Below are 27,232 nucleotides of genomic sequence, written 5' to 3'. Positions count from 1 at the left end.
GAGAGAGCGAGCGCGGCACTGCGCGCGAGAGATAGCGAGAGTCACTGCGCGCGAAAGAGAGAGTGGCACTGTGCGCGAGAGAGAGCGAGAGGCACTGCGTGCGAGAGAAAGAGAGAGAGAGCGGCACTGTCCGCGAGAGAGAGAGAGAGAGCGGCACTGTGCGTGCGAGTGAGATAGAGAGCGGCAATGTGCGAGAGAGAGAGCGCGGCACTGTGTGCACGAGAGAGAACGAGCGGCACTGTGTGCGCGAGAGAGAGAGAGAGAGAGAGAGAGAGAGAGAGCGCGGCACTGTGTGCACGAGAGAGAGAGAGCGCGGCACTGTGTGTGTGCGAGAGAGAGCGAGAGGCACTCTGTGCGAGAGAGAGCGAGTGCGAGTGGCACTGTCTGTGCGAGAGAGCGGCACTGCGAGAGAGAGAGAGCGCGAGCGGCACTGTGCACGAGAGAGAGAGAGCGCGGCACTGTGTGTGTGCGAGAGAGAGAGCGAGAGGCACTGTGCGAGAGAGAGCGAGGGCGAGTGGCACTGTCTGTGCGAGAGAGAGCGGCACTGCGAGAGAGAGCGAGTGGCACTGTGCGAGAGAGAGCGAGAGGCACTGCGTGAGAGCACGAGAGAGAGCGAGAGGCACTGTGTGCGAGAGAGAGCGAGAGAGAGAGCGGCACTGTGCGCGGGAGAAAGAGAGAGAGCGGCACTGTGCGCGCGAGAGAAAGAGAGTGGCACTGTGCGCGCGAGAGAGAGAGCGAGAGGCACTGTGCGAGAGAGAGAGAGAGCGGCAATGTGCGCGCGAGAGAGAGAGAGAGCGGCACTGTGCGCGCGAGAGAGAGCGAGAGGCACTGTGCGCGCGAGAGAAAGAGAGAGAGCGGCACTGTGCGCGCGAGAGAGAGAGAGAGCGGCACTGTGCGCGCGAGAGAGAGAGAGAGAACGAGAGGCACTGTGCGCGCGAGAGAAAGAGAGAGAGGCACTGTGCGCGCGAGAGAGAGAGTGGCACTGCGCGCGAGAGAGAGAGCGAGAGGCACTGTGCGCGCGAGAGAAAGAGAGAGAGCGGCACTGTGCGCGCGAGAGAGAGAGAGCGGCACTGTGCGCGCGAGAGAGAGAGAGAGAGAGAGCTGCACTGTGCGCGAGAGAGAGAGCGCGGCACTGTGTGCACGAGAGAGAACGAGCGGCACTGTGTGCGCAAGAGAGAGAGCGAGAGAGGCACTGTGCGCGCGAGAGAGAGAGAGCGGCACAGTGCGCGCGCGAGAGAGAGAGAGCGGCAATGTGTGCACGAGAGAGAACGAGCGGCACTGTGTGCGCAAGAGAGAGAGCGGTACTGTGTGCGCGAGAGAAAGAGAGAGAGCGGCACTGTGCGCGCGAGAGAGAGAGCGAGAGGCACTGTGTGCACGAGAGAGAACGAGCGGCACTGTGTGCGCAAGAGAGAGAGCGGTACTGTGTGCGTGAGAGAAAGAGAGAGAGCGGCACTGTGCGCGCGAGAGAGAGAGCGAGAGGCACTGTGCTCGCGAGAGAAAGAGAGTGGCACTGTGCGCGCGAGAGAGATAGCGAGAGGCACTGTGCGCGCGAGAGAGAGAGAGCGGCACTGTGCGCGCGAGAGAGAGAGCGAGAGGCACTGTGCTCGCGAGAGAAAGAGAGTGGCACTGTGCGCGCGAGAGAGATAGCGAGAGTCACTGCGCGCGAAAGAGAGAGTGGCACTGTGCGCGAGAGAGAGCGAGAGGCACTGCGTGCGAGAGAAAGAGAGAGAGAGCGGCACTGTCCGCGAGAGAGAGAGAGAGCGGCACTGTGCGTGCGAGTGAGATAGAGAGCGGCAATGTGCGAGAGAGAGAGCGCGGCACTGTGTGCACGAGAGAGAACGAGCGGCACTGTGTGCGCGAGAGAGAGAGAGAGAGAGAGCGCGGCACTGTGTGCACGAGAGAGAGAGAGCGCGGCACTGTGTGTGTGCGAGAGAGAGCGAGAGGCACTCTGTGCGAGAGAGAGCGAGTGCGAGTGGCACTGTCTGTGCGAGAGAGCGGCACTGCGAGAGAGAGAGAGAGCGCGAGCGGCACTGTGTGCACGAGAGAGAGAGAGCGCGGCACTGTGTGTGTGCGAGAGAGAGAGAGCGAGAGGCACTGTGTGTGTGCGAGAGAGAGAGAGCGAGAGGCACTGTGTGCGAGAGAGAGCGAGGGCGAGTGGCACTGTCTGTGCGAGAGAGAGCGAGTGGCACTGTGCGAGAGAGAGCGAGTGGCACTGTGCGAGAGAGAGCGAGAGGCACTGCGTGAGAGCACGAGAGAGAGCGAGAGGCACTGTGTGCGAGAGAGAGCGGCACTGTGCGCGGGAGAAAGAGAGAGAGCGGCACTGTGCGCGCGAGAGAAAGAGAGTGGCACTGTGCGCGCGAGAGAGAGACCGAGAGAGGCACTGTGCGCGCGAGAGAAAGAGAGAGAGAGCGGCACTGTGCGCGAGAGAGAGAGAGAGAGAGAGAGCGGCACTGTGTGCGCGAGAGAGAGAGAGAGAGCGGCACAGTGCGCGCGCGCGAGAGAGAGAGAGCGGCACTGTGCGCGCGAGAGAGAGAGAGCGGCAATGTGCGCGAGAGAGAGAGCGCGGCACTGTGTGCACGAGAGAGAACGAGCGGCACTGTGTGCACAAGAGAGAGAGCGGTACTGTGTGCGCGAGAGAAAGAGAGAGCGGCACTGTGCGCGCGAGAGAGAGAGCGAGAGGCACTATGCTCGCGAGAGAAAGAGAGTGGCACTGTGCGCGCGAGAGAGATAGCGAGAGGCACTGTGCGCGCGAGAGAGATAGCGAGAGTCACTGCGCGCGAAAGAGAGAGTGGCACTGTGCGCGAGAGAGAGCGAGAGGCACTGCGTGCGAGAGAAAGAGAGAGAGAGCGGCACTGTCCGCGAGAGAGAGAGCGCGGCACTGTGTGCACGAGAGAGAACGAGCGGCACTGTGTGCGCGAGAGAGAGAGAGCGCGGCACTGTGTGCACGAGAGAGAGAGAGCGCGGCACTGTGTGTGTGCGAGAGAGAGCGAGAGGCACTCTGTGCGAGAGAGAGCGAGTGCGAGTGGCACTGTCTGTGCGAGAGAGCGGCACTGCGAGAGAGAGAGAGCGCGAGCGGCACTGTGTGCACGAGAGAGAGAGAGCGCGGCACTGTGTGTGTGCGAGAGAGAGAGCGAGAGGCACTGTGCGAGAGAGAGCGAGGGCGAGTGGCACTGTCTGTGCGAGAGAGAGCGGCACTGTGCGAGAGAGAGCGAGTGGCACTGTGCGAGAGAGAGCGAGTGGCACTGTGCGTGAGAGAGCGAGAGGCACTGCGTGAGAGCACGAGAGAGAGCGAGAGGCACTGTGTGCGAGAGAGAGCGAGAGAGAGAGCGGCACTGTGCGCGGGAGAAAGAGAGAGAGCGGCACTGTGCGCGCGAGAGAAAGAGAGTGGCACTGTGCGCGCGAGAAAGAGAGAGAGCGGCACTGTGCGCGCGAGAGAGAGAGAGCGAGAGGGACTGTGCGCGCGAGAGAGAGAGAGAGAGCGGCAATGTGCGCGCGAGAGAGAGAGCGGCACTGTGCGCGCGCGAGAGAGAGAGCGAGAGGCACTGTGCGCGCGAGAGAGAGAGAGAGCGGCACTGTGCGCGCGCGAGAGAGAGCGAGAGGCACTGTGCGCGTGAGAGAAAGAGAGAGAGGCACTGTGCGCGCGAGAGAGAGAGAGAGCGGCAATGTGCGCGAGAGAGAGAGCGCGGCACTGTGTGCACGAGAGAGAACGAGCGGCACTGTGTGCACAAGAGAGAGAGCGGTACTGTGTGCGCGAGAGAGAGAGAGCGGCAATGCGCGCGAGAGAGAGAGCGCGGCACTGTGTGCACAAGAGAGAACGAGCGGCACTGTGTGCACAAGAGAGAGAGCGGTACTGTGTGCGCGAGAGAAAGAGAGCGACACTGTGCGCGAGAGAGAGAGCGAGAGGCACTATGCTCGCGAGAGAAAGGGAGTGGCACTGTGCGCGCGAGAGAGATAGCGAGAGGCACTGTGCGGGCGAGAGAGATAGCGAGAGTCACTGCGCGCGAAAGAGAGAGTGGCACTGTGCGCGAGAGAGAGCGAGAGGCACTGCGTGCGAGAGAAAGAGAGAGAGAGCGGCACTGTCCGCGAGAGAGAGAGAGAGCGGCACTGTGCGTGCGAGTGAGATAGAGAGCGGCAATGTGCGAGAGAGAGAGCGCGGCACTGTGTGCACGAGAGAGAACGAGCGGCACTGTGTGCGCGAGAGAGAGAGAGAGAGAGAGAGAGCGCGGCACTGTGTGCACGAGAGAGAGAGAGCGCGGCACTGTGTGTGCGCGAGAGAGAGCGAGAGGCACTCTGTGCGAGAGAGAGCGAGTGCGAGTGGCACTGTCTGTGCGAGAGAGCGGCACTGCGAGAGAGAGAGAGCGCGAGCGGCACTGTGTGCACGAGAGAGAGAGAGCGCGGCACTGTGTGTGTGCGAGAGAGAGAGCGAGAGGCACTGTGCGAGAGAGAGCGAGGGCGAGTGGCACTGTCTGTGCGAGAGAGAGCGGCACTGCGAGAGAGAGCGAGTGGCACTGTGCGAGAGAGAGCGAGAGGTACTGCGTGAGAGCACGAGAGAGAGCGAGAGGCACTGTGTGCGAGAGAGAGAGCGGCACTGTGCGCGGGAGAAAGAGAGAGAGCGGCACTGTGCGCGCGAGAGAAAGAGAGTGGCACTGTGCGCGCGAGAGAGAGAGCGAGAGGCACTGTGCGCGCGAGAGAGAGAGAGAGAGCGGCAATGTGCGCGCGAGAGAGAGAGAGCGGCACTGTGCGCGCGAGAGAGAGCGAGAGGCACTGTGCGCGCGAGAGAAAGAGAGAGAGCGGCACTGTGCGCGCGAGAGAGAGAGAGCGGCACTGTGTGCACGAGAGAGAGAGAGCGCGGCACTGTGTGTGTGCGAGAGAGAGCGAGAGGCACTCTGTGCGAGAGAGAGCGAGTGCGAGTGGCACTGTCTGTGCGAGAGAGCGGCACTGCGAGAGAGAGAGAGCGCGAGCGGCACTGTGTGCACGAGAGAGAGAGAGCGCGGCACTGTGTGTGTGCGAGAGAGAGAGCGAGAGGCACTGTGCGAGAGAGAGCGAGGGCGAGTGGCACTGTCTGTGCGAGAGAGAGCGGCACTGTGCGAGAGAGAGCGAGTGGCACTGTGCGAGAGAGAGCGAGAGGCACTGCGTGAGAGCACGAGAGAGAGCGAGAGGCACTGTGTGCGAGAGAGAGCGAGAGAGAGAGCGGCACTGTGCGCGGGAGAAAGAGAGAGAGCGGCACTGTGCGCGCGAGAGAAAGAGAGTGGCACTGTGCGCGCGAGAGAGAGAGCGAGAGGCACTGTGCGCGCGAGAGAGAGAGAGAGAGCGGCAATGTGCGCGCGAGAGAGAGAGAGAGCGGCACTGTGCGCGCGCGAGAGAGAGAGCGAGAGGCACTGTGCGCGCGCGCGAGAGAGCGAGCGCGGCACTGCGCGCGAGAGAGAGAGAGCGGCAATGCGCGCGAGAGAGAGAGCGCGGCACTGTGTGCACAAGAGAGAACGAGCGGCACTGTGTGCACAAGAGAGAGAGCGGTACTGTGTGCGCGAGAGAAAGAGAGAGAGCGACACTGCGCGCGAGAGAGAGAGCGAGAGGCACTATGCTCGCGAGAGAAAGGGAGTGGCACTGTGCGCGCGAGAGAGATAGCGAGAGGCACTGTGCGCGCGAGAGAGATAGCGAGAGTCACTGCGCGCGAAAGAGAGAGTGGCACTGTGCGCGAGAGAGAGCGAGAGGCACTGCGTGCGAGAGAAAGAGAGAGAGAGCGGCACTGTCCGCGAGAGAGAGAGAGAGCGGCACTGTGCGTGCGAGTGAGATAGAGAGCGGCAATGTGCGAGAGAGAGAGCGCGGCACTGTGTGCACGAGAGAGAACGAGCGGCACTGTGTGCGCGAGAGAGAGAGAGAGAGAGAGAGAGCGCGGCACTGTGTGCACGAGAGAGAGAGAGCGCGGCACTGTGTGTGTGCGAGAGAGAGCGAGAGGCACTCTGTGCGAGAGAGAGCGAGTGCGAGTGGCACTGTCTGTGCGAGAGAGCGGCACTGCGAGAGAGAGAGAGCGCGAGCGGCACTGTGTGCACGAGAGAGAGAGAGCGCGGCACTGTGTGTGTGCGAGAGAGAGAGCGAGAGGCACTGTGCGAGAGAGAGCGAGGGCGAGTGGCACTGTCTGTGCGAGAGAGAGCGGCACTGTGCGAGAGAGAGCAAGTGGCACTGTGCGAGAGAGAGCGAGAGGTACTGCGTGAGAGCACGAGAGAGAGCGAGAGGCACTGTGTGCGAGAGAGAGAGCGGCACTGTGCGCGGGAGAAAGAGAGAGAGCGGCACTGTGCGCGCGAGAGAAAGAGAGTGGCACTGTGCGCGCGAGAGAGAGAGCGAGAGGCACTGTGCGCGCGAAAGAGAGAGAGAGAGCGGCAATGTGCGCGCGAGAGAGAGAGAGCGGCACTGTGCGCGATAGAGAGAGAGAGCGAGAGGCACTGTGCGCGCGAGAGAGAGCGAGAGGCACTGTGCGCGCGAGAGAAAGAGAGAGAGCGGCACTGTGCGCGCGAGAGAGAGAGAGAGCGGCACTGTGCGCGCGCGAGAGAGAGAGCGAGAGGCACTGCGCGCGAGAGAAAGAGAGAGAGGCACTGCGCGCGAGAGAGAGAGTGGCACTGCGCGCGAGAGAGAGAGCGAGAGGCACTGTGCGCGCGAGAGAAAGAGAGAGAGAGCGGCACTGTGCGCGCGAGAGAGAAAGAGCGGCACTGTGCGCGCGAGAGAGAGAGCGAGAGGCACTGTGCGAGCGAGAGAGGCACTGTGCGCGCGAGAGAGAGAGCGAGAGAGGCACTGTGCGCGCGCGAGAGAGAGCGGCACTGTGCGCGCGAGAGAGAGAGAGAGCGGCAATGTGCGCGAGAGAGAGAGCGCGGTACTGTGTGCGCGAGAGAAAGAGAGAGAGCGGCACTGTGAGCGCGCGAGAGAGAGCGAGAGGCACTGTGCGCGAGAGAAAGAGAGAGAGAGCGGCACTGTGCGCGCGAGAGAGAGAGTGGCACTGTGCGCGAGAGAGAGCGAGAGGCACTGTGCGTGCGAGAGAAAGAGAGAGAGAGAGCGGCACTGTGCGCGCGAGAGAGATAGCGAGAGGCACTGTGCGCGCGAGAGAGATAGCGAGAGGCACTGTGCGCGCGAGAGAGAGAGCGGCACTGTGCGCGCGAGAGAGAGAGTGGCACTGTGCGCGCGAGAGAGAGAGCGAGAGGCACTGTGCGTGCGAGAGAAAGAGAGAGAGAGAGCGGCACTGTGCGCGCGAGAGAGATAGCGAGAGGCACTATGCGCGCGAGAGAGAGAGCGGCACTGTGCGCGCGAGAGAGAGAGTGGCACTGTGCGCGCGAGAGAGAGAGTGGCACTGTGCGCGAGAGAGAGCGAGAGGCACTGTGCGCGAGAGAGAGCGAGAGGCACTGTGCGTGCGAGAGAGAGAGTCTCACTGTGCGCGAGAGAGAGCGAGAGGCACTGTGCGCGAGAGAGAGCGAGAGGCACTGCGTGCGAGAGAGAGAGCGGCACTGTGCGCGCGAGAGAGAGAGTGGCACTGTGCGCGAGAGAGAGCGAGAGGCACTGTGCGTGCGAGAGAAAGAGAGAGAGAGAGCGGCACTGTGCGCGCGAGAGAGATAGCGAGAGGCACTGTGCGCGCGAGAGAGAGAGCGGCATTGTTCGCGCGAGAGAGAGAGTGGCACTGTGCGCGCGAGAGAGAGAGCGATAGGCACTGTGCGTGTGAGAGAAAGAGAGAGAGAGAGCAGCACTGTGCGCGCGAGAGTGAGAGAGAGAGAGCGGCACTGTGCGCGTGAGAGAGAGAGAGCGAGAGGCACTGCGCGCGCGAGAGAGAGAGCGGCACTGTGCGCGCGCGAGAGAGAGAGCGGCACTGTGCGCGCGCGAGAGAGAGAGCGGCACTGTGCGCGCGAGAGAGAGAGAGAGAGAGCGGCACTGTGCGCGCGAGAGAAAGAGAGTGGCACTGTGCGCGCGAGAGAGAGAGCGAGAGGCACTGTGCGCGCGAAAGAGAGAGAGAGAGCGGCAATGTGCGCGCGAGAGAGAGAGAGCGGCACTGTGCGCGATAGAGAGAGAGAGCGAGAGGCACTGTGCGCGCGAGAGAGAGCGAGAGGCACTGTGCGCGCGAGAGAAAGAGAGAGAGCGGCACTGTGCGCGCGAGAGAGAGAGAGAGCGGCACTGTGCGCGCGCGAGAGAGAGAGCGAGAGGCACTGCGCGCGAGAGAAAGAGAGAGAGGCACTGCGCGCGAGAGAGAGAGTGGCACTGCGCGCGAGAGAGAGAGCGAGAGGCACTGTGCGCGCGAGAGAAAGAGAGAGAGAGCGGCACTGTGCGCGCGAGAGAGAAAGAGCGGCACTGTGCGCGCGAGAGAGAGAGCGAGAGGCACTGTGCGAGCGAGAGAGGCACTGTGCGCGCGAGAGAGAGAGCGAGAGAGGCACTGTGCGCGCGCGAGAGAGAGCGGCACTGTGCGCGCGAGAGAGAGAGAGAGCGGCAATGTGCGCGAGAGAGAGAGCGCGGTACTGTGTGCGCGAGAGAAAGAGAGAGAGCGGCACTGTGAGCGCGCGAGAGAGAGCGAGAGGCACTGTGCGCGAGAGAAAGAGAGAGAGAGCGGCACTGTGCGCGCGAGAGAGAGAGTGGCACTGTGCGCGAGAGAGAGCGAGAGGCACTGTGCGTGCGAGAGAAAGAGAGAGAGAGAGCGGCACTGTGCGCGCGAGAGAGATAGCGAGAGGCACTGTGCGCGCGAGAGAGATAGCGAGAGGCACTGTGCGCGCGAGAGAGAGAGCGGCACTGTGCGCGCGAGAGAGAGAGTGGCACTGTGCGCGCGAGAGAGAGAGCGAGAGGCACTGCGTGCGAGAGAAAGAGAGAGAGAGAGCGGCACTGTGCGCGCGAGAGAGATAGCGAGAGGCACTATGCGCGCGAGAGAGAGAGCGGCACTGTGCGCGCGAGAGAGAGAGTGGCACTGTGCGCGCGAGAGAGAGAGTGGCACTGTGCGCGAGAGAGAGCGAGAGGCACTGTGCGCGAGAGAGAGCGAGAGGCACTGTGCGTGCGAGAGAGAGAGTCTCACTGTGCGCGAGAGAGAGCGAGAGGCACTGTGCGCGAGAGAGAGCGAGAGGCACTGCGTGCGAGAGAGAGAGCGGCACTGTGCGCGCGAGAGAGAGAGTGGCACTGTGCGCGAGAGAGAGCGAGAGGCACTGTGCGTGCGAGAGAAAGAGAGAGAGAGAGCGGCACTGTGCGCGCGAGAGAGATAGCGAGAGGCACTGTGCGCGCGAGAGAGAGAGCGGCATTGTTCGCGCGAGAGAGAGAGTGGCACTGTGCGCGCGAGAGAGAGAGCGATAGGCACTGTGCGTGTGAGAGAAAGAGAGAGAGAGAGCAGCACTGTGCGCGCGAGAGTGAGAGAGAGAGAGCGGCACTGTGCGCGTGAGAGAGAGAGAGCGAGAGGCACTGCGCGCGCGAGAGAGAGAGCGGCACTGTGCGCGCGCGAGAGAGAGAGCGGCACTGTGCGCGCGCGAGAGAGAGAGCGGCACTGTGCGCGCGAGAGAGAGAGAGAGCGGCACTGTGCGCGCACGAGAGAGTGGTACTGTGCGCGCGAGAGCGAGAGGCACTGCACGCGAGAGAGAGAGCGCGGCACTGTGTGCACGAGAGAGAACGAGCGGCACTGTGTGCGCAAGAGAGAGAGCGGTACTGTGTGCGCGAGAGAAAGAGAGAGAGTGGCACTGTGCGAGAGAGAGAGCGAGAGGCACTGTGCGTGTGAGAGAAAGAGCGGCACTGTGCGCGCGAGAGAGAGAGCGGCACTGTGCGCGCGAGAGAGAGAGCGGCACTGTGCGCGCGAGAGAGAAAGCGGCACTGTGCGCGCGAGAGAGAGAGCGGCACTGTGCGCGCGAGAGAGAAAGCGGCACTGTGCGCGCGAGAGAGAGAGCGGCACTGTGCGCGCGAGAGAGAGAGCAGCACTGTGCGCGCGAGAGAGAGAGAGAGGCACTGTGCGCGCGAGAGAGAGAGAGAGGCACTGTGCGCGCGAGAGAGAGAGAGAGGCACTGTGCGCGCGAGAGAGAGAGAGAGCTAGAGGCACTGTGCGCGTGAGAGAGAGAGCGACACTGTGCGCGCGAGAGAGAGAGCGGCACTGTGCGCGCGAGAGAGAGAGAGAGCGGCACTGTGCGCGCGCGAGAGAGAGAGCGAGAGGCAATGTGCGCGCGAGAGAAAGAGAGAGAGGCACTGTGCGCGCGAGAGAGAGAGTGGCACTGCGCGCGAGAGAGAGAGCGAGAGGCACTGTGCGCGCGAGAGAAAGAGAGAGAGAGCGGCACTGTGCGCGCGAGAGAGAGAGAGCGGCACTGTGCGCGCGAGAGAGAGAGAGCGGCACTGTGCGCGCGAGAGAGAGAGAGAGCGGCACTGCGCGTGAGAGAGAGAGAGAGCGGCACTGCGCGCGCGCGAGAGAGAGAGCGGCACTGTGCGCGCGAGAGAGAGAGCGGCACTGTGCGCGCGAGAGAGAGAGCGAGAGGCACTGTGCGAGCGAGAGAGGCACTGTGCGCGCGAGAGAGAGAGGCACTGTGCGCGCGAGAGAGAGAGGCACTGTGTGCGCGAGAGAGAGAGCGGCACAGTGCACGCGCGAGAGAGAGCGGCACTGTGCGCGCGAGAGAGAGAGAGAGCGGCAATGTGCGCGAGAGAGAGAGCGCGGCACTGTGCGCAAGAGAGAGAGCGGTACTGTGTGCGCGAGAGAAAGAGAGAGAGCGGCACTGTACGCGCGCGAGAGAGAGCGAGAGGCACTGTGCGTGCGAGAGAAAGAGAGAGAGAGCGGCACTGTGCGCGCGAGAGAGAGAGCGAGAGGCACTGTGCGCGCGAGAGAGAGAGCGGCACTGCGCGCGAGAGAGAGAGTGGCACTGTGCGTGCGAGAGAGAGAGTGGCACTGTGCGCGCGCGAGAGAGAGCAAGAGGCACTGTGCGTGCGAGAGAAAGAGAGAGAGAGCGGCACTGTGCGCGAGAGAGAGAGAGCGAGAGGCACTGTGCGCGCGAGAGAAAGAGAGAGAGAGAGGCACTGTGCGCACGAGAGAGAGAGAGCGGCACTGTGCGTGCGAGCGAGAGAGAGAGCGGCACTGTGCGTGCGAGAGAGAGAGAGGCACTGTGCGCGCGAGAGAGAGCGCGAGAGAGGCACTGCGCGCGAGAGAGAGAGGCACTGTGCGAGCGAGAGAGAGGCGCACTGTGTGCGCGAGAGAGAGAGAGAGCGGCACAGTGCGCGCGCGAGAGAGAGAGCGGCACAGTGCGCGCGCGCGCGAGAGAGAGAGCGGCACAGTGCGCGCGCGCGAGAGAGAGAGCGGCACTGTGCGCGCGCAAGAGAGAGAGAGCGGCACTGTGCACGCGAGTGAGATAGAGAGCGGCAATGTGCGAGAGAGAGAGCGCGGCACTGTGTGCACGAGAGAGAATGAGCGGCACTGTGTGCGCGAGAGAGAGAGAGAGAGAGCGCGGCACTGTGTGTGTGCGAGAGAGAGCGAGAGGCACTCTTTACGAGAGAGAGTGAGAGCGAGTGGCACTGTCTGTGCGAGAGAGAGCGAGAGAGCGGCACTGCGAGAGAGAGAGAGAGCGCGAGCGGCACTGTGTGCACGAGAGAGAGAGAGCGCGGCACTGTGTGTGTGCGAGAGAGAGAGCGAGAGGCACTGTGTGCACGAGAGAGAGAGAGTGCGGCACTGTGTGTGTGCGACAGAGAGAGGCACTGTGTGCGAGAGAGAGCGAGAGCGAGTGGCACTGTCTGTGCGAGAGAGAGCGGCACTATGTGCGAGAGAGAGCGAGCGGCACTGCGTGAGAGCGAGAGAGAGAGCGGCACTGTGTGCACGAGAGAGAGAGAGAGAGCGGCACTGTGCGCGAGAGAAAGAGAGAGAGCGGCACTGTGCGCGCGAGAGAAAGAGAGAGAGCGGCACTGTGCGCGCGAGAGAGAGAGGCACTGTGTGCGCGAGAGAGAGAGAGCGGCACTGTGCGCGCGAGAGAGAGAGAGAGCGGCAATGTGCGCGAGAGAGAGAGCGCGGCACTGTGTGCACGAGAGAGAACGAGCGGCACTGTGTGCGCAAGAGAGAGAGCGGTACTGTGTGCGCGAGAGAAAGAGAGAGAGCGGCACTGTGCGCGCGCGAGAGAGAGCGAGAGGCACTGTGCGTGCGAGAGAAAGAGAGAGAGAGCGGCACTGTGCGCGCGAGAGAGAGAGCGAGAGGCACTGTGCGCGCGAGAGAGAGAGCGGCACTGCGCGCGAGAGAGAGAGTGGCACTGTGCGTGCGAGAGAGAGAGTGGCACTGTGCGCGCGCGAGAGAGAGCGAGAGGCACTGTGCGTGCGAGAGAAAGAGAGAGAGAGCGGCACTGCGTGCGAGAGAGAGAGAGCGAGAGGCACTGTGCGCGCGAGAGAAAGAGAGAGAGAGAGGCACTGTGCGCACGAGAGAGAGAGAGCGGCACTGTGCGTGCGAGCGAGAGAGAGAGCGGCACTGTGCGTGCGAGAGAGAGAGAGGCACTGTGCGCGCGAGAGAGAGAGAGCGAGAGGCACTGTGCGAGCGAGAGAGGCACTGCGCGCGAGAGAGAGAGGCACTGTGCGAGCGGAGAGAGAGAGGCACTGTGTGCGCGAGAGAGAGAGAGAGCGGCACAGTGCGCGCGCGCGAGAGAGAGAGAGCGGCACAGTGCGCGCGCGCGAGAGAGAGAGCGGCACAGTGCGCGCGCGCGAGAGAGAGAGCGGCACAGTGCGCGCGCGCGAGAGAGAGAGCGGCACAGTGCGCGCGCGCGAGAGAGAGAGCGGCACAGTGCGCGCGCGCGAGAGAGAGAGCGGCACTGTGCGCGCGCGAGAGAGAGAGAGCGGCACTGTGCGCGCGAGAGAGAGAGAGCGGCACTGTGCGCACGAGAGAGAACGAGTGGCACTGTGTGCGAGAGAGAGATAGCGAGAGGCACTGTGCGCGCGAGAGAGAGAGCGAGAGGCACTGTGCGCGCGAGAGAGAGAGCGGCATTGTGCGAGCGAGAGAGAGAGTGGCACTGTGCGCGCGAGAGAGAGAGCGATAGGCACTGTGCGCGCGAGAGAGAGAGCGGCACTGTGCGCGTGAGAGAGAGAGAGCGAGAGGCACTGTGCGCGCGCGAGAGAGAGAGCGGCACTGTGCGCGCGCGAGAGAGAGAGCGGCACTGTGCGCGCGCGAGAGAGCGAGCGGCACTGTGCGCGCGAGAGAGAGAGAGAGAGCGGCACTGTGCGCGCACGAGAGAGTGGTACTGTGCGCGCGAGAGCGAGAGGCACTGCACGCGAGAGAGAGAGCGCGGCACTGTGTGCACGAGAGAGAACGAGCGGCACTGTGTGCGCAAGAGAGAGAGCGGTACTGTGTGCGCGAGAGAAAGAGAGAGAGTGGCACTGTGCGCGCGAGAGAGAGAGCGAGAGGCACTGTGCGTGTGAGAGAAAGAGCGGCACTGTGCGCGCGAGAGAGAGAGCGGCACTGTGCGCGCGAGAGAGAGAGCGGCACTGTGCGCGCGAGAGAGAAAGCGGCACTGTGCGCGCGAGAGAGAAAGCGGCACTGTGCGCGCGAGAGAGAGAGCGGCACTGTGCGCGCGAGAGAGAAAGCGGCACTGTGCGCGCGAGAGAGAGAGCGGCACTGTGCGCGCGTGAGAGAGAGAGGCACTGTGCGCGCGAGAGAGAGAGAGAGGCACTGTGCGCGCGAGAGAGAGAGAGAGGCACTGTGCGCGCGAGAGAGAGAGAGAGCGAGAGGCACTGTGCGCGCGAGAGAGAGAGCGACACTGTGCGCGCGAGAGAGAGAGCGGCACTGTGCGCGCGAGAGAGAGAGAGAGCGGCACTGTGCGCGCGCGAGAGAGAGAGCGAGAGGCAATGTGCGCGCGAGAGAAAGAGAGAGAGGCACTGTGCGCGCGAGAGAGAGAGTGGCACTGCGCGCGAGAGAGAGAGCGAGAGGCACTGTGCGCGCGAGAGAAAGAGAGAGAGAGCGGCACTGTGCGCGCGAGAGAGAGAGAGCGGCACTGTGCGCGCGAGAGAGAGAGAGAGAGCGGCACTGCGCGTGAGAGAGAGAGAGAGCGGCACTGCGCGCGCGAGAGAGAGAGAGCGGCACTGTGCGCGCGAGAGAGAGAGCGGCACTGTGCGCGCGAGAGAGAGAGCGAGAGGCACTGTGCGAGCGAGAGAGGCACTGTGCGCGCGAGACAGAGAGCGAGAGAGGCACTGTGCGCGCGAGAGAGAGAGAGGCACTGTGCGCGCGAGAGAGAGAGAGGCACTGTGCGCGCGAGAGAGAGAGAGCGAGAGGCACTGTGCGAGCGAGAGAGGCACTGCGCGCGAGAGAGAGAGGCACTGTGCGAGCGAGAGAGAGAGGCACTGTGTGCGCGCGCGAGAGAGAGAGCGGCACAGTGCGCGCGCGCGCGAGAGAGAGAGCGGCACAGTGCGCGCGCGCGAGAGAGAGAGCGGCACAGTGCGCGCGCGCGAGAGAGAGAGCGGCACAGTGCGCGCGCGCGAGAGAGAGAGCGGCACTGTGCGCGCGCGAGAGAGAGCGGCACTGTGCGCACGAGAGAGAACGAGTGGCACTGTGTGCGAGAGAGAGATAGCGAGAGGCACTGTGCGCGCGAGAGAGAGAGCGAGAGGCACTGTGCGCGCGAGAGAGAGAGCGGCATTGTGCGCGCGAGAGAGAGAGCGGCACTGTGCGCGCGAGAGAGAGAGCGATAGGCACTGTGCGCGCGAGAGAGAGAGAGAGAGAGGCACTGTGCGCGTGAGAGAGAGAGAGCGAGAGGCACTGTGCGCGCGCGAGAGAGAGAGCGGCACTGTGCGCGCGCGAGAGAGAGAGCGGCACTGTACGCGCGCGAGAGAGAGAGCGGCACTGTGCGCGCGCGAGAGAGCGAGCGGCACTGTGCGCGCGAGAGAGAGAGAGAGCGGCACTGTGCGTGCACGAGAGAGTGGTACTGTGCGCGCGAGAGCGAGAGGCATTGCACGCGAGAGAGAGCGCGGCACTGTGTGCACGAGAGAGAACGAGCGGCACTGTGTGCGCAAGAGAGAGAGCGGTACTGTGTGCGCGAGAGAAAGAGAGAGAGTGGCACTGTGCGCGCGAGAGAGAGAGCGAGAGGCACTGTGCGTGTGAGAGAAAGAGCGGCACTGTGCGCGCGAGAGAGAAAGCGGCACTGTGCGCGCGAGAGAGAGAGCGGCACTGTGCGCGCGAGAGAGAAAGCGGCACTGTGCGCGCGAGAGAGAGAGCGGCACTGTGCGCGCGAGAGAGAAAGCGGCACTGTGCGCGCGAGAGAGAGAGCGGCACTGTGCGCGCGAGAGAGAGAGCAGCACTGTGCGCGCGAGAGAGAGAGAGAGGCACTGTGCGCGCGAGAGAGAGAGAGGCACTGTGCGCGCGAGAGAGAGAGAGAGGCACTGTGCGCGCGAGAGAGAGAGAGAGCGAGAGGCACTGTGCGCGCGAGAGAGAGAGCGACACTGTGCGCGCGAGAGAGAGAGCGGCACTGTGCGCGCGAGAGAGAGAGAGAGCGGCACTGTGCGCGCGCGAGAGAGAGAGCGAGAGTGGCACTGTGCGCGCGAGAGAAAGAGAGAGAGGCACTGTGCGCGCGAGAGAGAGAGTGGCACTGCGCGCGAGAGAGAGAGCGAGAGGCACTGTGCGCGCGAGAGAGAGAGAGAGAGAGAGCGGCACTGTGCGCGCGAGAGAGAGAGAGCGGCACTGTGCGCGCGAGAGAGAGAGAGAGCGGCACTGCGCGTGAGAGAGAGAGAGAGCGGCACTGCGCGCGCGAGAGAGAGAGAGCGGCACTGTGCGCGCGAGAGAGAGAGCGGCACTGTGCGCGCGAGAGAGAGAGCGAGAGGCACTGTGCGAGCGAGAGAGGCACTGTGCGCGCGAGAGAGGCACTGTGCGCGCGAGAGAGAGAGGCACTGTGTGCGCGAGAGAGAGAGCGGCACAGTGCGCGCGCGAGAGAGAGCGGCACTGTGTGCGCGAGAGAGAGAGAGAGCGGCAATGTGCGCGAGAGAGAGAGCGCGGCACTGTGTGCACGAGAGAGAACGAGCGGCACTGTGTGCGCAAGAGAGAGAGCGGTACTGTGTGCGCGAGAGAAAGAGAGAGAGCGGCACTGTGCGCGCGCGAGAGAGAGCGAGAGGCACTGTGCGTGCGAGAGAAAGAGAGAGAGAGCGGCACTGTGCGCGCGAGAGAGAGAGCGCGGCACTGTGTGCACGAGAGAGAACGAGCGGCACTGTGTGCGCAAGAGAGAGAGCGGTACTGTGTGCGCGAGAGAAAGAGAGAGAGCGGCACTGTGCGCGCGCGAGAGAGAGCGAGAGGCACTGTGCGTGCGAGAGAAAGAGAGAGAGAGCGGCACTGCGCGCGAGAGAGAGAGCGAGAGGCACTGTGCGCGCGAGAGAGAGAGCGGCACTGCGCGCGAGAGAGAGAGCGGCACTGCGCGCGAGAGAGAGAGCGGCACTGTGCGTGCGAGAGAGAGAGTGGCACTGTGCGCGCGCGAGAGAGAGCGAGAGGCACTGTGCGTGCGAGAGAAAGAGAGAGAGAGCGGCACTGTGCGCGAGAGAGAGAGAGCGAGAGGCACTGTGCGCGCGAGAGAAAGAGAGAGAGAGAGGCACTGTGCGCACGAGAGAGAGAGCGGCACTGTGCGTGCGAGCGAGAGAGAGAGCGGCACTGTGCGTGCGAGAGAGAGAGAGGCACTGTGCGCGCGAGAGAGAGAGAGCGAGAGGCACTGTGCGAGCGAGAGAGGCACTGCGCGCGAGAGAGAGAGGCACTGTGCGAACGAGAGAGAGAGGCACTGTGTGCGCGAGAGAGAGAGAGAGCGGCACAGTGCGCGCGCGCGCGAGAGAGAGAGCGGCACAGTGCGCGCGCGCGAGAGAGAGAGCGGCACAGTGCGCGCGCGCGAGAGAGAGAGCGGCACTGTGCGCGCGCGCGAGAGAGAGAGCGGCACTGTGCACGCGAGTGAGATAGAGAGCGGCAATGTGCGAGAGAGAGAGCGCGGCACTGTGTGCACGAGAGAGAATGAGCGGCACTGTGTGCGCGAGAGAGAGAGAGAGAGCGCGGCACTGTGTGTGCGAGAGAGAGCGAGAGGCACTCTACGAGAGAGAGTGAGAGCGAGTGGCACTGTCTGTGCGAGAGAGAGCGAGAGAGCGGCACTGCGAGAGAGAGCGCGAGCGGCACTGTGTGCACGAGAGAGAGAGAGCGCGGCACTGTGTGTGTGCGAGAGAGAGAGCGAGAGGCACTGTGTGCACGAGAGAGAGAGAGTGCGGCACTGTGTGTGTGCGACAGAGAGAGGCACTGTGTGCGAGAGAGAGCGAGAGCGAGTGGCACTGTCTGTGCGAGAGAGAGCGGCACTATGTGCGAGAGAGAGCGAGCGGCACTGCGTGAGAGCGAGAGAGAGAGCGGCACTGTGTGCACAAGAGAGAGAGAGAGGGAGCGGCACTGTGCGCGAGAGAAAGAGAGAGAGCGGCACTGTGCGCGCGAGAGAAAGAGAGAGAGCGGCACTGTGCGCGCGAGAGAGAGAGAGAGAGAGAGTGGCACTGTGCGCGCGAGAGAGAGAGCGAGAGGCATTGTGCGCGCGAGAGAAAGAGAGAGAGAGCGGCACTGTGCGCGCGAGAGAGAGAGAGAGCAGCACTGTGCGCGCGCGAGAGAGAGAGCGAGAGGCACTGTGCGCGCGAGAGAAAGAGAGAGAGGCACTGAGAGGGAGAGTGGCACTGTGCGCGCGAGAGAGAGAGCGAGAGGCACTGTGCGTGTGAGAGAAAGAGAGAGAGAGAGCAGCACTGCGCGCGAGAGAGAGAGAGCGGCACTGTGCGCGTGAGAGAGAGAGAGCGAGAGGCACTGTGCGCGCGAGAGAAAGAGAGCGGCACTGTGCGCGCGCGAGAGAGAGAGCGGCACTGTGCGCGCGCGAGAGAGAGAGCGGCACTGTGCGCGCGAGAGAGAGAGAGCGGCACTGTGCGCGCGAGAGAGAGAGAGAGCGGCACTGTGCGCGCACGAGAGAGTGGTACTGTGCGCGCGAGAGCGAGAGGCACTGCACGCGAGAGAGAGAGCGCGGCACTGTGTGCACGAGAGAGAACGAGCGGCACTGTGTGCGCAAGAGAGAGAGCGGTACTGTGTGCGCGAGAGAAAGAGAGAGAGCGCGAGGCACTGTGTGTGCACGAGAGAGAACGAGCGGCACTGTGTGCGCAAGAGAGAGAGCGGTACTGTGTGCGCGAGAGAAAGAGAGAGAGTGGCACTGTGCGCGCGAGAGAGAGAGCGAGAGGCACTGTGCGTGTGAGAGAAAGAGCGGCACTGTGCGCGCGAGAGAGAGAGCGGCACTGTGCGCGCGAGAGAGAGAGCGGCACTGTGCGCGCGAGAGAGAGAGCGGCACTGTGCGCGCGAGAGAGAAAGCGGCACTGTGCGCGCGAGAGAGAAAGCGGCACTGTGCGCGCGAGAGAGAGAGCGGCACTGTGCGCGCGAGAGAGAGAGCAGCACTGTGCGAGAGAGAGAGAGAGAGGCACTGTGCGCGCGAGAGAGAGAGAGAGCGAGAGGCACTGTGCGCGCGAGAGAGAGAGCGACACTGTGCGCGCGAGAGAGAGAGCGGCACTGTGCGCGCGAGAGAGAGAGAGAGCGGCACTGTGCGCGCGCGAGAGAGAGAGCGAGAGGCACTGTGCGCGCGAGAGAAAGAGAGAGAGGCACTGTGCGCGCGAGAGAGAGAGTGGCACTGCGCGCGAGAGAGAGAGCGAGCGGCACTGTGCGCGCGAGAGAAAGAGAGAGAGAGCGGCACTGTGCGCGCGAGAGAGAGAGAGATCGGCACTGTGCGCGCGAGAGAGAGAGAGAGCGGCACTGCGCGCGAGAGAGAGAGAGAGAGCGGCACTGCGCGCGCGAGAGAGAGAGAGCGGCACTGTGCACGCGAGAGAGAGAGCGGCACTGTGCGCGCGAGAGAGAGAGCGAGAGGCACTGTGCGAGCGAGAGAGGCACTGTGCGCGCGAGAGAGAGAGCGAGAGAGGCACTGTGCGCGCGAGAGAGAGAGGCACTGTGTGCGCGAGAGAGAGAGCGGCACAGTGCGCGCGCGAGAGAGAGCGGCACTGTGCGCGCGAGAGAGAGAGAGAGCGGCAATGTGCGCGAGAGAGAGAGCGCGGCACTGTGTGCGAGAGAGAGAGCGGCACTGTGTGCGAGAGAGAGAGCGCGGCACTGTGTGCACGAGAGAGAACGAGCGGCACTGTGTGCGCAAGAGAGAGAGCGGTACTGTGTGCGCGAGAGAAAGAGAGAGAGCGGCACTGTGCGCGCGCGAGAGAGAGCGAGAGGCACTGTGCGTGCGAGAGAAAGAGAGAGAGAGCGGCACTGTGCGCGCGAGAGAGAGAGCGAGAGGCACTGTGCGCGCGAGAGAGAGAGCGGCACTGCGCGCGAGAGAGAGAGCGGCACTGCGCGCGAGAGAGAGAGCGGCACTGCGCGCGAGAGAGAGAGCGGCACTGCGCGCGAGAGAGAGAGCGGCACTGCGCGCGAGAGAGAGAGCGGCACTGCGCGCGAGAGAGAGAGCGGCACTGCGCGCGAGAGAGAGAGCGGCACTGTGCGTGCGAGAGAGAGAGTGGCACTGTGCGCGCGCGAGAGAGAGCGAGAGGCACTGTGCGCGCGAGAGAAAGAGAGAGAGAGCGGCACGGTGCGCGAGAGAGAGAGAGCGAGAGGCACTGTGCGCGCGAGAGAAAGAGAGAGAGAGAGGCACTGTGCGCACGAGAGAGAGAGAGCGGCACTGTGCGTGCGAGCGAGAGAGAGAGCGGCACTGTGCGTGCGAGAGAGAGAGAGGCACTGTGCGCGCGAGAGAGAGAGAGCGAGAGGCACTGCGCGCGAGAGAGAGAGGCACTGTGCGAGCGAGAGAGAGAGGCACTGTGCGCGCGAGAGAGAGAGAGAGCAGCACTGTGCGCGCGCGCGCGAGAGAGAGAGCGGCACAGTGCGCGCGCGCGAGAGAGAGAGCGGCACAGTGCGCGCGCGCGAGAGAGAGAGCGGCACTGTGCGCGCGCAAGAGAGAGAGAGCGGCACTGTGCACGCGAGTGAGATAGAGAGCGGCAATGTGCGAGAGAGAGAGCGCGGCACTGTGCGCGCGAGAGAGAGAGCGGCACTGTGCGCGCGAGAGAGAGAGCGGCACTGTGCGTGCGAGAGAGAGAGTGGCACTGTGCGCGCGCGAGAGAGAGCGAGAGGCACTGTGCGTGCGAGAGAAAGAGAGAGAGAGCGGCACTGTGCGCGAGAGAGAGAGCGAGAGGCACTGTGCGCGCGAGAGAAAGAGAGAGAGAGAGGCACTGTGCGCGCGCGCGCGCGAGAGAGAGAGCGGCACAGTGCGCGCGCGCGAGAGAGAGAGCGGCACTGTGCGTGCGAGCGAGAGAGAGAGCGGCACTGTGCGTGCGAGAGAGAGGCACTGTGCGCGCGAGAGAGAGAGAGCGAGAGGCACTGTGCGAGCGAGAGAGGCACTGCGCGCGAGAGAGAGAGGCACTGTGCGAGCGAGAGAGAGAGGCACTGTGTGCGAGAGAGAGAGCGGCACAGTGCGCGCGCGCGCGAGAGAGAGAGCGGCACAGTGCGCGCGCGCGAGAGAGAGAGCGGCACAGTGCGCGCGCGCGAGAGAGAGAGCGGCACAGTGCGCGCGCGCGAGAGAGAGAGCGGCACAGTGCGCGCGCGCGAGAGAGAGAGCGGCACTGTGCGCGCGCGAGAGAGAGAGCGGCACTGTGCGCGCGAGAGAGAGAGAGCGGCACTGTGCGCACGAGAGAGAACGAGTGGCACTGTGTGCGAGAGAGAGAGAGAGCGGCACTGTGCGCGCGCGCGAGAGAGAGAGAGCGGCACTGTGCATGCGAGTGAGATAGAGAGCGGCAATGTGCGAGAGAGAGAGCGCGGCACTGTGTGCACGAGAGAGAATGAGCGGCACTGTGTGCGCGAGAGAGAGAGAGAGAGCGCGGCACTGTGTGTGCGAGAGAGAGCGAGAGGCACTCTTTACGAGAGAGAGTGAGAGCGAGTGGCACTGTCTGTGCGAGAGAGAGCGAGAGAGCGGCACTGCGAGAGAGAGAGAGAGCGCGAGCGGCACTGTGTGCACGAGAGAGAGTGCGGCACTGTGTGTGTGCGACAGAGAGAGGCACTGTGTGCGAGAGAGAGCGAGAGCGAGTGGCACTGTCTGTGCGAGAGAGAGCGGCACTATGTGCGAGAGAGAGCGAGCGGCACTGCGTGAGAGCGAGAGAGAGAGCGGCACTGTGTGCACGAGAGAGAGAGAGAGAGCGGCACTGTGCGCGAGAGAAAGAGGCACTGTGCGCGCGAGAGAAAGAGAGAGAGCGGCACTGTGCGCGCGAGAGAGAGAGAGTGGCACTGTGCGCGCGAGAGAGAGAGCGAGAGGCACTGTGCGCGCGAGAGAAAGAGAGAGAGAGCGGCACTGTGCGCGCGCGAGAGAGAGAGAGAGCAGCACTGTGCGCGCGCGAGAGAGAGAGCGAGAGGCACTGTGCGCGCGAGAGAAAGAGAGAGAGGCACTGCGCGCGAGAGAGGGAGAGTGGCACTGTGCGCGAGAGAGAGAGAGCGAGAGGCACTGCGCGCGAGAGAAAGAGAGAGAGAGCGGCACTGTGTGTGCGAGAGAGAGAGAGCGAGCGGCACTGTGTGCGAGAGAGAGAGCGCGAGCGGCACTGTGTGTGCGAGAGAGAGCGCGAGCGGCACTGTGTGCGAGAGAGAGAGCGAGAGCGGCACTGTGTGCGAGAGAGAGAGAGCGAGAGCGGCACTGTGTGCGAGAGAGAGCGAGCGGCACTGTGTGTGCGAGAGAGAGCGCGAGCGGCACTGTGTGCGAGAGAGAGAGAGCGAGAGCGGCACTGTGTGCGAGAGAGAGAGAGAGCGAGAGCAGCACTGTGTGCGAGAGAGAGAGAGCGAGAGCGGCACTGTGTGCGAGAGAGAGAGAGCGAGAGCGGCACTGTGTGCGAGAGAGAGAGAGCGAGAGCGGCACTGTGTGCGAGAGAGAGAGAGCGAGAGCGGCGCTGTGTGCGAGAGAGAGAGAGCGAGCGGCGCTGTGTGCGAGAGAGAGAGAGCGAGCGGCGCTGTGTGCGAGAGAGAGAGCGAGCGGCACTGTGTGCGAGAGAGAGAGAGCGAGCGGCACTGTGTGCGAGAGAGAGAGGCACTGTGTGTGCGAGAGAGAGAGCGAGCGGCACTGTGTGCGAGAGAGAGAGCGAGAGAGAGCGGCACTGTGCGAGAGAGAGAGCGAGCGGCACTGTGTGCGAGAGAGAGAGAGCGAGCGGCACTGTGTGCGAGAGAGAGAGAGAGAGGCACTGTGTGTGCGAGAGAGAGAGCGAGCGGCACTGTGTGCGAGAGAGAGAGCGAGAGAGAGCGGCACTGTGTGCGAGAGAGAGAGCGAGCGGCACTGTGTGCGAGAGAGAGAGAGAGAGAGAGGCACTGTGTGTGCGAGAGCGAGAGCGAGCGGCACTGTGTGCGAGAGAGAGAGCGAGAGAGAGCGGCACTGTGCGCGAGAGAGAGAGCGAGAGGCACTGTGTGCGAGAGAGAGAGCGAGAGGCACTGTGTGCACGAGAGAGAGAGAGTGCGGCACTGTGTGTGTGCGACAGAGAGAGGCACTGTGTGCGAGAGAGAGCGAGAGCGAGTGGCACTGTCTGTGCGAGAGAGAGCGGCACTATGTGCGAGAGAGAGCGAGCGGCACTGCGTGAGAGCGAGAGAGAGAGCGGCACTGTGTGCACAAGAGAGAGAGAGAGGGAGCGGCACTGTGCGCGAGAGAAAGAGAGAGAGCGGCACTGTGCGCGCGAGAGAAAGAGAGAGAGCGGCACTGTGCGCGCGAGAGAGAGAGAGAGAGAGAGTGGCACTGTGCGCGCGAGAGAGAGAGCGAGAGGCATTGTGCGCGCGAGAGAAAGAGAGAGAGAGCGGCACTGTGCGCGCGAGAGAGAGAGAGAGCAGCACTGTGCGCGCGCGAGAGAGAGAGCGAGAGGCACTGTGCGCGCGAGAGAAAGAGAGAGAGGCACTGAGAGGGAGAGTGGCACTGTGCGCGCGAGAGAGAGAGCGAGAGGCACTGTGCGTGTGAGAGAAAGAGAGAGAGAGAGCAGCACTGCGCGCGAGAGAGAGAGAGCGGCACTGTGCGCGTGAGAGAGAGAGAGCGAGAGGCACTGTGCGCGCGAGAGAAAGAGAGCGGCACTGTGCGCGCGCGAGAGAGAGAGCGGCACTGTGCGCGCGCGAGAGAGAGAGCGGCACTGTGCGCGCGAGAGAGAGAGAGCGGCACTGTGCGCGCGAGAGAGAGAGAGAGCGGCACTGTGCGCGCACGAGAGAGTGGTACTGTGCGCGCGAGAGCGAGAGGCACTGCACGCGAGAGAGAGAGCGCGGCACTGTGTGCACGAGAGAGAACGAGCGGCACTGTGTGCGCAAGAGAGAGAGCGGTACTGTGTGCGCGAGAGAAAGAGAGAGAGCGCGAGGCACTGTGTGTGCACGAGAGAGAACGAGCGGCACTGTGTGCGCAAGAGAGAGAGCGGTACTGTGTGCGCGAGAGAAAGAGAGAGAGTGGCACTGTGCGCGCGAGAGAGAGAGCGAGAGGCACTGTGCGTGTGAGAGAAAGAGCGGCACTGTGCGCGCGAGAGAGAGAGCGGCACTGTGTGCGCGAGAGAGAGAGTGGCACTGTGCGCGCGAGAGAGAGAGCGAGAGGCACTGTGCGTGTGAGAGAAAGAGCGGCACTGTGCGCGCGAGAGAGAGAGCGGCACTGTGCGCGCGAGAGAGAGAGCGGCACTGTGCGCGCGAGAGAGAGAGCGGCACTGTGCGCGCGAGAGAGAAAGCGGCACTGTGCGCGCGAGAGAGAAAGCGGCACTGTGCGCGCGAGAGAGAGAGCGGCACTGTGCGCGCGAGAGAGAGAGCAGCACTGTGCGAGAGAGAGAGAGAGAGGCACTGTGCGCGCGAGAGAGAGAGAGAGCGAGAGGCACTGTGCGCGCGAGAGAGAGAGCGACACTGTGCGCGCGAGAGAGAGAGCGGCACTGTGCGCGCGAGAGAGAGAGAGAGCGGCACTGTGCGCGCGCGAGAGAGAGAGCGAGAGGCACTGTGCGCGCGAGAGAAAGAGAGAGAGGCACTGTGCGCGCGAGAGAGAGAGTGGCACTGCGCGCGAGAGAGAGAGCGAGCGGCACTGTGCGCGCGAGAGAAAGAGAGAGAGAGCGGCACTGTGCGCGCGAGAGAGAGAGAGATCGGCACTGTGCGCGCGAGAGAGAGAGAGAGCGGCACTGTGCGCGCGCGAGAGAGAGAGAGAGCAGCACTGTGCGCGCGCGAGAGAGAGAGCGAGAGGCACTGTGCGCGCGAGAGAAAGAGAGAGAGGCACTGCGCGCGAGAGAGGGAGAGTGGCACTGTGCGCGAGAGAGAGAGAGCGAGAGGCACTGCGCGCGAGAGAAAGAGAGAGAGAGCGGCACTGTGTGTGCGAGAGAGAGAGAGCGAGCGGCACTGTGTGCGAGAGAGAGAGCGCGAGCGGCACTGTGTGTGCGAGAGAGAGCGCGAGCGGCACTGTGTGCGAGAGAGAGAGCGAGAGCGGCACTGTGTGCGAGAGAGAGAGAGCGAGAGCGGCACTGTGTGCGAGAGAGAGCGAGCGGCACTGTGTGTGCGAGAGAGAGCGCGAGCGGCACTGTGTGCGAGAGAGAGAGAGCGAGAGCGGCACTGTGTGCGAGAGAGAGAGAGAGCGAGAGCAGCACTGTGTGCGAGAGAGAGAGAGCGAGAGCGGCACTGTGTGCGAGAGAGAGAGAGCGAGAGCGGCACTGTGTGCGAGAGAGAGAGAGCGAGAGCGGCACTGTGTGCGAGAGAGAGAGAGCGAGAGCGGCGCTGTGTGCGAGAGAGAGAGAGCGAGCGGCGCTGTGTGCGAGAGAGAGAGAGCGAGCGGCGCTGTGTGCGAGAGAGAGAGCAGCGGCACTGTGTGCGAGAAGAGAGAGAGCGAGCGGCACTGTGTGCGAGAGAGAGAGGCACTGTGTGTGCGAGAGAGAGAGCGAGCGGCACTGTGTGCGAGAGAGAGAGCGAGAGAGAGCGGCACTGTGCGAGAGAGAGAGCGAGCGGCACTGTGTGCGAGAGAGAGAGAGCGAGCGGCACTGTGTGCGAGAGAGAGAGAGAGAGGCACTGTGTGTGCGAGAGAGAGAGCGAGCGGCACTGTGTGCGAGAGAGAGAGCGAGAGAGAGCGGCACTGTGTGCGAGAGAGAGAGCGAGCGGCACTGTGTGCGAGAGAGAGAGAGAGAGAGAGGCACTGTGTGTGCGAGAGCGAGAGCGAGCGGCACTGTGTGCGAGAGAGAGAGCGAGAGAGAGCGGCACTGTGCGCGAGAGAGAGAGCGAGAGGCACTGTGTGCGAGAGAGAGAGCGAGAGGCACTGTGTGCACGAGAGAGAGAGAGTGCGGCACTGTGTGTGTGCGACAGAGAGAGGCACTGTGTGCGAGAGAGAGCGAGAGCGAGTGGCACTGTCTGTGCGAGAGAGAGCGGCACTATGTGCGAGAGAGAGCGAGCGGCACTGCGTGAGAGCGAGAGAGAGAGCGGCACTGTGTGCGAGAGAGAGAGCGAGAGGCACTGTGCGTGCGAGAGAGAGAGCGAGCGGCACTGTGCGCGCGAGAGAAAGAGAGAGAGAGCGGCACTGTGCGCGCGCGAGAGAGAGAGAGAGCAGCACTGTGCGCGCGCGAGAGAGAGAGCGAGAGGCACTGTGCGCGCGAGAGAAAGAGAGAGAGGCACTGCGCGCGAGAGAGGGAGAGTGGCACTGTGCGCGAGAGAGAGAGAGCGAGAGGCACTGCGCGCGAGAGAAAGAGAGAGAGAGCGGCACTGTGTGTGCGAGAGAGAGAGAGCGAGCGGCACTGTGTGCGAGAGAGAGAGCGCGAGCGGCACTGTGTGTGCGAGAGAGAGCGCGAGCGGCACTGTGTGCGAGAGAGAGAGCGAGAGCGGCACTGTGTGCGAGAGAGAGAGAGCGAGAGCGGCACTGTGTGCGAGAGAGAGCGAGCGGCACTGTGTGTGCGAGAGAGAGCGCGAGCGGCACTGTGTGCGAGAGAGAGAGAGCGAGAGCGGCACTGTGTGCGAGAGAGAGAGAGAGCGAGAGCAGCACTGTGTGCGAGAGAGAGAGAGCGAGAGCGGCACTGTGTGCGAGAGAGAGAGAGCGAGAGCGGCACTGTGTGCGAGAGAGAGAGAGCGAGAGCGGCACTGTGTGCGAGAGAGAGAGAGCGAGAGCGGCGCTGTGTGCGAGAGAGAGAGAGCGAGCGGCGCTGTGTGCGAGAGAGAGAGAGCGAGCGGCGCTGTGTGCGAGAGAGAGAGCGAGCGGCACTGTGTGCGAGAGAGAGAGAGCGAGCGGCACTGTGTGCGAGAGAGAGAGGCACTGTGTGTGCGAGAGAGAGAGCGAGCGGCACTGTGTGCGAGAGAGAGAGCGAGAGAGAGCGGCACTGTGCGAGAGAGAGAGCGAGCGGCACTGTGTGCGAGAGAGAGAGAGCGAGCGGCACTGTGTGCGAGAGAGAGAGAGAGAGGCACTGTGTGTGCGAGAGAGAGAGCGAGAGGCACTGTGTGCGAGAGAGAGAGCGAGAGAGAGCGGCACTGTGTGCGAGAGAGAGAGCGAGCGGCACTGTGTGCGAGAGAGAGAGAGAGAGAGAGGCACTGTGTGTGCGAGAGCGAGAGCGAGCGGCACTGTGTGCGAGAGAGAGAGCGAGAGAGAGCGGCACTGTGCGCGAGAGAGAGAGCGAGAGGCACTGTGTGCGAGAGAGAGAGCGAGAGGCACTGTGTGCACGAGAGAGAGAGAGTGCGGCACTGTGTGTGTGCGACAGAGAGAGGCACTGTGTGCGAGAGAGAGCGAGAGCGAGTGGCACTGTCTGTGCGAGAGAGAGCGGCACTATGTGCGAGAGAGAGCGAGCGGCACTGCGTGAGAGCGAGAGAGAGAGCGGCACTGTGTGCACAAGAGAGAGAGAGAGGGAGCGGCACTGTGCGCGAGAGAAAGAGAGAGAGCGGCACTGTGCGCGCGAGAGAAAGAGAGAGAGCGGCACTGTGCGCGCGAGAGAGAGAGAGAGAGAGAGTGGCACTGTGCGCGCGAGAGAGAGAGCGAGAGGCATTGTGCGCGCGAGAGAAAGAGAGAGAGAGCGGCACTGTGCGCGCGAGAGAGAGAGAGAGCAGCACTGTGCGCGCGCGAGAGAGAGAGCGAGAGGCACTGTGCGCGCGAGAGAAAGAGAGAGAGGCACTGAGAGGGAGAGTGGCACTGTGCGCGCGAGAGAGAGAGCGAGAGGCACTGTGCGTGTGAGAGAAAGAGAGAGAGAGAGCAGCACTGCGCGCGAGAGAGAGAGAGCGGCACTGTGCGCGTGAGAGAGAGAGAGCGAGAGGCACTGTGCGCGCGAGAGAAAGAGAGCGGCACTGTGCGCGCGCGAGAGAGAGAGCGGCACTGTGCGCGCG

At 64.1% G+C, this 27,232-nt stretch overlaps 1 protein-coding gene across 1 annotated transcript in view; it reads left to right on the top strand.

Moving 5' to 3' along the window:
* The window catches only part of LOC139270573 (uncharacterized bromodomain-containing protein 10), a 277,635-nt gene that overhangs the window by 102,747 nt on the left and 147,656 nt on the right, over nt 1-27,232 (top strand). The gene's annotated exons all lie outside the window — the stretch shown is intronic.

Source organism: Pristiophorus japonicus, chromosome 1 (genome assembly GCF_044704955.1).
Source record: "Pristiophorus japonicus isolate sPriJap1 chromosome 1, sPriJap1.hap1, whole genome shotgun sequence".
NCBI classification, from domain to species: domain Eukaryota; kingdom Metazoa; phylum Chordata; class Chondrichthyes; family Pristiophoridae; genus Pristiophorus; species Pristiophorus japonicus.
The sequence above is the reverse complement of the archived record's forward strand: the minus strand, read 5'-3'. Positions and strand labels throughout refer to the sequence as shown.